Here is an 11,459-nt window from a genome sequence, read left to right as displayed (position 1 = left end):
CACTACAAAGACCAAGCATCAGATCTGACCTTTCATTGAAATTTATAGGCATTATCTCAAATCTATAGGATATGAAATCATGTCTTTTGGTGAAGGTTGGAGGAACTTAAGTTAGAAAATATTGTATGCTAGAATTCATGCTGTGAGCAACCTTTAGTTGAAGAAGTTATATGGGAAGAAAGTAGAGCATTGCAAAATCATAGCAGAAAGGAAAATCCCTCTAAGAATAAACACAAATATAACTCCTGATTATTCTCATATTCTCTTAATTTTTAGATATTTTATTCATGATTTTTTTAGCAATATTTTTGATTTACATACAAGAGGAGGAGGAGACAAGCAAACGTTCTAGAAAAAGATTTTAAACGAGCAATTTTGAATTGGTAGTAAATTTATTTTTCAAAAACTTAAATCTGGATCAACATAAAAGGAGATAGAGATAGGAAGAAGAGACAAAGAGAATCAGAAGATTGGTAAAAGCAACTTATTTTAAGCGATCTTGTCAAAGTTTATTTGAAGTATTTTCCACTGAAATAACTTTCCTGATTATTTCTTATTGAATTTTTATTGAAAGCTACTTGATTTAAATTAGAAGCATTTCTGTGAGCGTTTGCATTAGTTAAATATAGATAGATTTAAGTGTATCCTATTAGGCTTTGGGGGCCATGCCAAAGGAGGTCAAGTATCGTTGCTCTATGGATAATTTTGGGAGGTCTGGGGTGACGTAGCTTCAACAAAATTCTATTTTATTGGTATCCTGTAAAGGCTTATTTACAAATATTTTCTAGGGGGAATTCACACATACCTGGTTAGCCTTTATCATCAACTCAGTTGGATACCCATGGACAACATTAAGGAGTTGCTGAAGATTTACAAAAAATTAACAGTGTTTGCCCTATCCTCTAAGTAGTTCCGTAGATGAGTAGAACATACTTCTAGAAATTAACTAGATTATAATGAATAAAATTTTAAGGACCTAATTCACCATTCCCCCCTCTTAGGTCATCCCTTAGCCAACTTAACCTAACATAAGTGTTTATACGACGAATAATGGGGCAAGATGGATGATCCTTGTGGGGTTTAAAGATCCACGACCATCAAAATAACATCATGCCCACCCACATAGAAGGCAAGTGTTGAAATCCATTGAGATGGACTCCAACAATCGACTCACTCTTGGGATAGGTTCCAGCATTCCTGCAGCCTTGGCCTTCTCAATCTTATCTTGTCGACACACCAATCATGAATGGGCATAAGCCTCTACACCCTATTCCATTCATGTCCAGTGATAGCTGCTGGACAGGAGCGCAAGCATTCGCGCTTGTTGATAAGCTCAAAAATTACGTTTATATATGTCGTTATTTTAGGGATTTTTTCGAGCTTAATCACTAAATTTGTTTTTCCCTTAATGCATGAGTAAGGGGTCGAACCCTAGGGAGGCGATAGAAAAATTCAGTTTTCTTTAAATTGGACTTTAATTCTCAAGTTTGAACAGCTATGATTATCTTACTTCTAATAGAGTTTATGATTAGTTAGCAATCCTTGACGAGAGTTACTAACTAATCCCCTAATGACTTGTTTAAGTAACCAATGAATCTTAGATTCTTCGGATATAAGTGTAACTCATGTCTAGATCATCAGCTCACTGGAAATATGCGTAACTTGTTTTTTAACCTCGATACTGAATTCGGTTTGGATGTTGTTATTTTTTTTCTTTTTAGTCAATTAGAAACTAGTTAGAGAAGAAAATCCATCAAAAGGATGCATTAAAATTTATCATGGACTAGCAAGCCTAAGATAAAATTTTGTATTAGCTTGTATTTTATTTTGACTGATTTCTCACGGATATAGGGTTTTAAGAATTGCTATTATTATTCATTTTATACTAATTGATTTAAAATTGTAGACATGTCCTGAAACAGCAAATCATAAATTGGATTCACGATTTGCTGAATTTCAGAGGCAAGAGATTAAAATTTTCTTGATTTGATCGAACAAAAGTGATTAAAAATAGGATGTTGGTAATCGATCTAGGTAGAATAATCTGAAAACGAACTAAAAATTTACAAGCTAAATGAGCAACATTGGAACATGAAAACGAACGACGGCAAGCATGAGATGACTGAAAATTTCAGAAAATTAACGATGAAATACGGTGCAAAAATTAAAGACAGATAGACCTAGATGTACCATAAGCTATCTGGGAGTCAATCTGAGCCAATCTTGAGCAACGAACGCCAAGATTTTCCCCCGATTTTGGTTTGAACTCGATTTTGGATTCTGCTCCAATCTGTCTCCAAATCGCTCCTGGCGATTCTTCAGTCTTGAGGGAGGCTAGGCGATCCTTCCTTCAGCTTGAACAATCAAGAATGATGAATAATTTCTCCATTTTTCTCCTTTATCGCCGCGGAATCGGAAGAACTTGTTCTTCCGCTTCCGTTATGTTTTCTTTCTTGGATGTGTTGCACGCAGGGCGTACAACACATGTGTGTATTCGATAGAATGGTATCGCGTATGGGTTATCTTTTGTGCGTACGGCATTGCGTGTGCGCGCTTCACACGGAAGATAACTCGCCTAAAGCCATATATGCACTTAACTCGCTGCGTCGCACGCAGCGAGTTAAGCTGCATGCGATTGGCCGTCAAATGTTTGTGTGTCGTGCGTGTAGTGCGCGACACGCACGACGCAGCACATGTGCGTGTAGCACACCGAAAATACAGCACTTCCTTACGATTGGTCCACGCTTGTCCTGAATGCCCTGCGCTATGTAACACTCGCGTGAGCGCCAAAACTGGCCTAATAAGGGCCAATTTAAATAAAAAAAATGCTTTGTAATTAGAAAGTAACTGGAATAAATCCCAAAAAAATGTTTATTCACACCTAAAATGATTTTCTTAATTTCTAAATTTTATTTAATTTGTTTCTTTTATTTTTATTTATAGAAATGAGTCGATTGATTATCTAATTTTGTTTAAAAATTCATCTTAGAAGCATTTTAAGTGTAAGAACTAACCAAAATATTGATTAAAAGTATTCTTTAACTTGCAATTCAAGAAATTTATTATTTAAACCTAGAATCATGATAACATGCTTGAAAACTAATGTTCTTATGCATTAAAAGCCCAAAAATATGATGAAATGTGCACTTATTTTAGCTTCTATTTGCATGTTATCATTTGTCCTAGGTGTCTGACATGGGGTGCGTCATGTGCCTCGTAGAGGAGTTTGCGGCGCTACCCACCCGCATGCGTCACATACTGTCGGTTTCCACTCACATAGATTATATCTTCTTTAATCCATAATCTCCTCGTCTCACCCGTTCTAATGCACTTGGTAAAGCAAACAACTTCTAGATCCTCTTTCAACACCAACTTGATATCATATAAGATGCTTCCTTGGACTGCTAAAAGTGCAACCACAAAAACCTCTGGTTCTTTGCGGCTCAAGGTGTTGCCAACTTGATTGGTATGCCCTGGTTTGTACATCAAGTTGAAGTTGAACTCCGCCAAGAAGTCTTGCCATCTGGCTTGCTTAGGGGTCAACTTCTTCTAGGACTCGAAGCAATTGGTGGCCACATTGTCAATGTAGACCACAAACTTACCTCCAAGGAGATAGTGGCGCCATATTCTTAGGCAATGTACCATGACTGTCATCTCCTTCTCGTGTACCAAATATCTTCTTTGTTCGCTGTTCAACTTTCGGCTCTTGTAAGCCATGGGGTGTCCATCCTACACCACGACACCTCCAAGTGCAAAATCAGAAATATCAGTATGTAGCTCGTACGACTTGTCAAACTTGGGTAGTCAGAGAACTGGATCACTAGAGACTGCCTTCTTCAACTCGTCGAATGTTCTCTGGCAACAGTCCGTTCACTGCCACTTCGCATCCTTCTTCAACAAGTTTGTCACTGGAGCAGCTAGTCGGGAGAAGCCTTTGACAAACATCCTGTAGTAATTGGTTAGCATGTGGAAGGACCCCAATTGGGGTACTCCTTTTGGCACTATCCAGTCCCGAATAGCCCTCACCTTAGAGGGATCCATGCACACACTTGCCCTCTCGATTAGGTGTCCAAGGAACTCAATTTCTTGCAAGGAAAATTTACATTTCTTCAAGTTGAGGTAGAACTTGCGTTCCTTCAGCTTGGTCATCACCTTCCTCAGGTGTCTCACATAGTCATCCAAGCTTCGGCTGTATACAAGAATATCGTCTAAGTACACCATCAGAAAATCATCGATATACTCCTAAAAAATATTGTTAATAAGACAACAAAATTTTTCCGGAGTGTTTATGAGTCCAAAGGGTATGACGCGGAATTCAAAAGAGCCATAGCGAGTAACACAGGCAGTCTTCGGCTCATCTCCCTCCTTGATTTGCACCTGGTGGTACTCGCTCTTCAAGTCTATCCGCGAGAAGAAGCGAGCATCCCCGAGCCTGTCAAACAAGTCCTCGGCATTCGAGACATGATATTTATTTTTCACTATTACCTTGTTGAGCACTCCATAGTCTATGTAGAGCCAGAGCGACCCATCCTTTTTCTTCTAGAAGAGGACTAGTGCCCCAAAGGGTGCCTTGGACAATCGGATTAGTTCATTCTTCAATAGTTCGTGCAGTTGTCTTCGTAGTTCCTCCAGGCAGGCCGACGTCATCTTGTATGGCACCCGGGCAGGCGGACAGGTACCCGGAAGTAATTTGATGTCATAGTCCACATCATGCTTGGGCGGTAATCTTGTTGGGAGTTCCGCGGGCACCACTCTAGCAAACTCCCGCAATACGTGCGCTACCAGCCCCAGTAGCTCATAATATGATATATGCACATTTATTTTCATAAATTATATATGTTTTTGTCTCATTAATTTATAATTTACCATGTTATTATTTGAATTAACCAAATATTTATACATTAGCTAGAAATTCCAACTTTTGCACATTATGAGTATTTTTCACTAACTTCATTGACTTCTATGAAGTCAATAAGTTTGATTACTGATGATTATTTTATAGTTCCAAATGTGCAGAAATTTACAGGAGTTAGAAGATACAGTTCTTAGGAAATTGGAGAATTTTTGGGAGCTTAGTTCAAAATGGGCTGAAATGATGAAACAATGTTGTGGGCTTTTAAGAGAGAAATCAAAGGGGATCGGGCCACGACCTGACCTAACTATTAGGCCTTCAAACACTTACAAAATAAACAAGAAGGAAATTAAAAGGCAAAGCTCTGAACCAAGGGAGAAAAAGATGCAAAATGGCAAAAAAAGAGAATAGAAAACGCCCAAAGGGGCATTTTAATCATTCTTAAAATGTATAAATACTCTTTTCCGCCCTCACTTCTCTCATTCTAGACATGCTCTAGAAAGTGGCAGGCCAGCAGGACAAGGCATATTTTAGAATCCAGGTTGTTCAACCTACTTAATGTAAGTTTGTTGAAGTTTTCATTCAATCTCATCTCTTGTTTGCATTGAAAAACACCTGATCCTGGAAAAATATAAGGATCCAGACTTGAGAGGAAGTATTGAGGCCTCACCAGACTTGCATTGAGGTTCAGGAAACTAGGTTTCCATTTTCACATTATCATCCATCCATTTACCCTTAAAATCCATCATTTTCTCACTCTAAACATTCAATTTTCCCTACTTTCTCTCTCTAGAATCATTTTATTCTCTCTCTAAATCTTCCTACATGTTCCTAGTTCATCCTCTCAAAATTTCATAAAATGTATCCTCCATTTGCACCTTCAAATTCTATCTCAAACTTTTTCTACACCCTCTCTTCATTTTCTCTCTCTATCTTTTCATTTCAATTATTTTCTCTCTCTAAAACCATTTATTTTCTCTCTAAAATCCATTACACTCTCTCTATAGATCACCCTTCATTCTTCATTTCAAATTTCAAAAAAAAAAATTGTATTTGAATTCCATCATTTAGGGCAAAAAAAGTGGAGTGTGTAGTACTTAGTCAAATTGACTGTCATGACCATATTGGGTCAAGCTCAATAGGGCTTAGCCCATTTGGCTGTCTTGACTTAGCCAAATTCAGCTGACCCTCTAAGGCCAGCCCTATAAGAGCCACACAAGGACCGCCGGACCATCTAGTCCGCCCCTGCCGCAGTCGCAGCTTCTGTCACCGCTACGCCGCTGCCGCCGTCGCCGCCGCCTGTAGCTGATAAAGGTATTTCCCTTATTTTCTGTATTTAAAAATTCCGAAAAATGAGGAGAAAATCCCTAAAATTAATATAATCAGTATTCAGTATTTTAACATCTTAAAAATTTCTTTAAAAATATTTAACTCTCGTTTTTAATATTTCTTGTATTTTTTGGTGTTAATTAAATTCAAGAAAATTCAAAAAATATTTATTTCGTATTTATAGTGTCAATTAAAATTATGAAAATTAGTCTAAAATATTTTTATGTTTTTCTTTGTATTTCTGCTTCAATTCAGATAATAGGACTTTATATAAATTGACTAAAAATCCATAAAAAATATCGCAAATTATATCTCTCAATTTTAAACTCACTTCCTTCATTCCAAGCTTGAGAAAAATTCTAAAATTAAATTTCTGTCTCTCTGTGGATCGACCCCTTACTTGCCCTATATTAATTATAGAGTATTTAAGTGGAAAATTTTCACAAAAATTGTTGGTTAAGTCTGAATCAAAATAACGACATAAAACCCCTAAATTTGGACTTATCAATAGCCCACCCATAGCAGCGTCAAGCTTATTGCCGTTGTTGTTGTCACCCCAACTGAGCACAGCTAGAAGGGATGGTGCGCACCCCTGCACTTATTTTTTGGGTGTTGGCCCTCGTATGGTGGTGAGGAAGGTCTCTTCCCCCTCTTTTAAGCCATCCTTGATTTGCATCGCAGACAACAGGGCTGTGTCTCGCAATTTCTGGACTCCTTGTTCTCTCATGAAACATGTGTGAGATCCCTCAGGGAGAAATATGTCACGGTGTTGGGGAAACACAACCTCACGGGCTTCCATCAGGAAGTTGAGACCCAGGATGATCGCAAAGTCATCTATGGGGGACACCATGAAGTTGGTTTGGCCCTCCCACATTCCCACTTGCAACAATACCCCCTTGGCCAGGCCGACGATGTCGCGCGCCTCCAAGTTGATGGCCATGACCTTCCTCGTACTCGGGGAGAGCTTCAAGCTAAGTCATCTTGCCTCCTTTCCTGCGAGGACGTTGTGTGTCACCCTAGTGTCGACCATGGTCGTGGTGGGTTTATTTTTTACGAGTACCGGTACATGTAGGAGACCGAGACCCTCATACTGGACCGGAGCACCCCCCTGCAATGCCGACAGACATTATAGATGGTTTAGTGTCGCCATGCTGCTACCCCTGGGAATGTCCGGCTTGGACGGGGGCAAGACCATCACATTAACGTTAGTGGCCGCTCCCGCACCTCGGGGGCAATCCCTCATGAAATGGGGGCCTCCACATGCGAAGCATGCCAACTTGCTGTCCCCACCCCCTAGGGTTGTCTTCACTAGTCTTGGGTTCTTGCCCTTGTCGCGGCTCTTGCCGTAGTTCTATTTAAACTTTCTCTTCAAACCGTTATAGGCTAGGGCTGAAGGTGTCTTAGTCCGCTTTGGGCGCGGCTTGCTCCACTTCCCAGATTTCTCTTCTGGTTTTCCAATTCTTTTGGAGCAGATGTCTACTAGTCCCTCCACAATTTGGTAGGTAGTCTTAATGTCTTGACAGTGCCTCCTCTCTAGCTCTGTTTGGGCCTAGTGGGGGAGTCCTTTGGCAAAGGGTTACAACTTGTCCCCGTTCGATAGATTGGTAATCCTAGTGACTATGGAAGAAAATTGATTTGCATATTCTCTCACAGTACCGGACATCCAAAGGTTGTCGAACTCTCCCCTTGCCATCCATGCAGTGTTGTATGGCATAAAGTTCTCTTTGATTTCCCGTACAAATACTAGAATTTAGTTGGTGGCCGATCTCTGTCCCTTAAACGTTAGCGCCACCATATTTTGGCATCCTCCGTGAGGAAGCAGCTGGCCTATAAGACCTTCTTCTCCCCTGATGTGCCGTTGATTATGAAATATCTTTCACAGTCATACAAGAAGTCTGCCACATCCTCCTCCTTACGGGCGATGTTGAACTTTTGGGGTGGCATTGTAATTCTTTCCACTCCTCCATTAGGTTGGGCCTTGGAGCCTTTGGCCCGTCAAAGTTCTGCCATTTCAAGTTTTAGGGACATCACCATGTCCATAAGTTCATGGATAGTGTCTCGTAAGTAGTCATGCTTCTACCTGAATTTTGTCTTCTGGTCTTCAAGCTCCGAGCTTACTACATCCTGATTTTTGTCTACTTGGGTCTTCAAGCCCAATTCTTTTGCGATAGGTGAAATTCCTGCCTATGTTGTTTTGCCTTTAGGCGTCTTTCTTCAAGTGACTTGGAGTGCCTTCCAAACTCCATCTCTCATCCAACAGGTTCAGAACGCAGGCTGAAGAAGCCCAACCTAGCTTTGATATCAATTGTCACATGGTCAAATATCAAGCTAGGACCAATGCTCAAACTTGGCGCGTGTCGGCCTTAGTGTTTGGAGCAGAACATTGAGCAACCTTGATCTCTTACAGCGAAAGCCTTCGCAATAGCTTAAGTATACATAGAAGGGGTTAGAGGAAGAGGATGGGAGTGCAGCCCCATCGAGGAATAGGATCATTACATTAATATCATAAGGAGGTTACATCGTAGTCATGATCATTACATGGGGGAAGACGAGGGATGATACCAAAGTAACAAGACAAGGTGCAACGCGCCTTGGTAGTGTCGTTCTTGCGCCTTGAGGCATGTCGATCCGCGCACGTGCACCCACCAGCCCTATCGCTACACACATGCCCCCAGGCCAGGCGCTGCACGCCCGTGGGTCTGGCGATCACACACGCCATCCCAACCTTGACGATCCAACATGCCACCAGCACCTGCGCTGACACCCATCACGCACAGACTGCACAACGCCGCTGCATCCGACGCCTCAAACAGGGTGTTGCGCACTCAACACTACCCACGGGGCCGCCGCACGTCCAGACCATCTCAGTGTTCTCTATGCTAGTGCCTTAATCTCCTGGCAAGATGCCTCTTGTCCCACGTCTGCACACGTGATGCATGCAGCATGTGCGCAATCGCGCGGCTCACCCGCATGACTCTACACGTAGCATCGCTACATTGCCACCCTGCTTGCGTGTCCCACACACATGTGATGCGCTTGGCACCTGCACGCGTGCTCTCGGCAGACCGCGCGCCCAGCACGCATAGGCCTTCCCTGATCCGTCACGCTTAAGCACCGACGGCCACATGCACTACAAGGGTGATGGCTTAAAAGATTAGGGTCGTACGTCGCCGTCTGTAGTGCGTGTTGTGGCATTGCACTAAAGGACTCAATCTCAAAATAGTGAGTCAAACGCACAGACATGTCCCCACGGCTAGGACGCAAGCCTCTGTGCAGGAATGCCGCATACTTTGGGCGCCTTATAGGTGCATGCACTATCTTTTTTAATAATACATCATTTCCCATACCATATATAATGTCTCACATGCTCCTTCTCAAAATTCATGAATTAATTTTCCCAAGGTGTCTAAGATCTACTTAAGTTAGATGTTAGTTACAAAGAAAAACATTTCAGAATTAAACAGAATCAAAAAATAAATTACTTGAAAAAATGGTTAAAAAATAAATGAAGGTAAAATAAGTAGGATAATGATAGAAATAATAATAATAATTTGAATCATATCTTGAAATGTTATTGAAAATAAACATTATCATCTTTCGAGAAACATTCCATATGCAAATAAAGAGAAAAACATACAAAACATAACACAACAGTAAATAAAAGAATTTGGAGATAGATTGTTAAATGCAATATTCCAAATTCTACAAATAAAAAAATACAATAGAAACAAAAATGAAAAAATGAGAATCAAATTCCAAATTCTACAATATTTAATTTAACTTAAAAATATATTCCGCAATAAAAGATTCGTTTATAAAAATGAATAGGACGAATAACTATTTTTCAGAAAAAATATTATTAGATGAAAATTTGATTTCTCAAAAAAGCATTCTAACAAATTTAACATTGAAATTATAATATTAAGAAAATGATATGATAAATTACACTTATAAATAATAAAAATTATGATCCTTATAAAAATTGATAATTCATACAAAATTTAGGAATGTACTCTGCAGAAAAGGAATGATCTATAGAAATGGAAATCTAAATTAAGTAGAAAAAAATTATGATCAATTTAATGTCAATTATAAATATCATAAAACATTCAAATAAAAATATCCTAAAAACTATACAAACCCATGCTATCGAAAAATGTTTAATTAATAATAACATAAAATAATCAATAAAATAAATATGAAAATTTTGTTTCAATGTGATAGATCTAAAATAAAACATATCATAAACCTAAATTCATTGTATATATGATTTAGGGAGAAAATAAAATAAAATAAGAGAGAATAATTCCTATAATTTAAATATAAATTATTGAAGATGATAATTCATGAAACTGTAAAAAAATTGAAGATTAAAGTATATTTTTCTAGATTTATATTGAAAATCATAATGTGCCCTTGTACGAAAATATGTGAACTCCAAAATAAATTAAAACAAGGTACGAAAGTATTTTTTGATTAATACAACATCATAAATATCAAATTTTATATATAACTACATGAAAATTAATGGGGAAAAAAACTGAAGATAAAGATACTATGATCAAAATATGGATTCAGAGAATGCAAGCTGGAGAGATAATTATATATTAGAGGCATCACTATATGGAGAAAATGCACTCTCCAGAAAAATCGCAATGTATGTTGAAACGTCTACTCAAATTTAGAATCTACTCCTTAGAAACAAGTTAAAAATATAAATGAATGGAATAATTAATTATGAAACTAAACGAGTTTAAAAATAGAAAAACCAATCTATTAGTCACCAAGGAGTTCTAAAGGAAAACATCAAAGAATATAGAAATGAATCTTACAAGAAGATGCTCAACTCTAGGTATTAGAAAAATAGAAATAGAGTAAATATGATATAAATTTTATAGGCCATGTGTGTTCTTGAATTTGATGGATGTATAGAAAACATCAGAGAGAGAGAGGGGATAATAAATTAGTGATATGACTCATGGGGATAGTGTGAAGGTGGAGGATCTCATAAAGGAATAAAGTAGGGGTTCAATAGATGATCTACAAGTGGGAAAGAACTTGGGAACAGAGAAAATAATTGACTAAATTGATTAGAAAAATATGATTTAGAGATGACATAACAAAGCCTTAATTATAGACTTAGCTATAAGTAATATAACGAACAACATTTAAGAGATGAAAAAATTTTAAATTGTGTGAGTGTTTTAACTTAACTTGTCTGATACACGTTTAAGAGTCTTAGTGCATTATACATTAACTGCATTTAAGAAACTGTTCA

This window comes from Wolffia australiana, chromosome 3 (assembly GCF_029677425.1).
Source record: "Wolffia australiana isolate 7733 chromosome 3, ASM2967742v1".
Classification (NCBI taxonomy): domain Eukaryota; kingdom Viridiplantae; phylum Streptophyta; class Magnoliopsida; order Alismatales; family Araceae; genus Wolffia; species Wolffia australiana.
Note: the sequence above shows the minus strand (reverse complement) of the source record.